At 69.8% G+C, this 1,094-nt stretch overlaps 1 protein-coding gene across 5 annotated transcripts in view; it reads left to right on the top strand.

The window, feature by feature from the left end:
• Positions 1–428: 428 nt before the first annotated feature.
• The window catches only part of PPP6R1 (protein phosphatase 6 regulatory subunit 1), a 24,250-nt gene continuing 23,584 nt past the window's right edge, over positions 429–1,094 (top strand). For all 5 annotated transcript variants that reach the window (XM_055079142.1, XM_007103247.3, XM_055079141.1 and 2 more), the window contains exon 1: positions 429–962. The gene's annotated coding sequence lies outside the window, so the exon portion shown is untranslated. The remainder of the gene's footprint in view (positions 963–1,094) is intronic.

Below are 1,094 nucleotides of genomic sequence, written 5' to 3'. Positions count from 1 at the left end.
GGCGGGACAAAAAGCTCCTGGCCAGGGTTGGAGAGAAAACCCGAGATGGATTGCTCAGGAGCCGACCCTGGAGCCGAAGCAGGAATGTGATTGGAGGAGACAGAAGAGCAAGTGGATATCCAAAAGGAGCGAGGGGATAGAGAAATTCAGGAGCAGGAGTTCCTGTGGACTTTGGCACGGAGTGGCAGAGAAACGATGCCCTAGTGTGCAGTGGCGCCTGCGCACTGGGTTCCGTGGGTTTACTCAGGGAGAGACCGTTGGCACAAACCGGCGCAAGCACTTCTGCGGCGGAGTTATTCTACCTGGGCGTGGTCCGCAGCGGCTGGCCCAGCGCGCATGCGCACTGTAGGGCTCGGGCGCGTGGCCTCCGCACACCTGCGCACCGAGTCGGCGGCGGGAGGGCGGGGCCTCCTGCGTGCCTCCGTTCTCGGGGGATTGTGGGATAGTGGCGGACGGAGCCGGGCGTCTGAGGCCCTGAAGCCGACTGCAAAGCCCGGGAACCTCGCCGGTGTGGGGAAGGGGGCGGTGGAGGAAGTGGGCCTCGGCTTCCGTCAGCCGTTGCTCAGCACTGCGGCCTGTTCGGACTGCGGAGTAGAACGCCTTCTGTGACCGGCCCTTGCTTTTCGCGGGGCGCGCCGGGCCGGGGAAACCGGGGCGACTTCCCAGCTGAGGGCCTGCGCGGGCCTCGCGACCCCGCCAACCTCCCTCAGACACCTCGCCCGCGGACCCCGGACCCCCGCCCCGCCCGGCCGGCGCTGACCCCCGAAACTCTGGAACTCGGCGGGCGAGGGCCCCCCTAGGCCTGAGACGCTTGCGCGAGCCCCGGCGCCAGGGCGAGACCCCGCCGCCGCCCCCGCCCCTACATACCGGCTCCCTGAGGAGGGGCCGGAGCCGCCGGCGGCGGGGCGGGGGGGGCGCCCCGATGAGCCCCGAGTGCGAGGAGCCGCCGCCCCCCCGCGCAGGTGAGCGGGCCGTACCGGGAGTCTCCCCGCAGTCCAAGCACCCGAGTCACCCTCCCCTCCCCCGAGTGCCCCGCCCAGGTATCTCTCAAGTCTCTTCCCCCCTTCTCCTTCGGACCCTGTCCCTTGTCCGTG

Source organism: Physeter macrocephalus, chromosome 17, assembly GCF_002837175.3.
Source record: "Physeter macrocephalus isolate SW-GA chromosome 17, ASM283717v5, whole genome shotgun sequence".
Classification (NCBI taxonomy): domain Eukaryota; kingdom Metazoa; phylum Chordata; class Mammalia; order Artiodactyla; family Physeteridae; genus Physeter; species Physeter macrocephalus.
The sequence above is the reverse complement of the archived record's forward strand: the minus strand, read 5'-3'. Positions and strand labels throughout refer to the sequence as shown.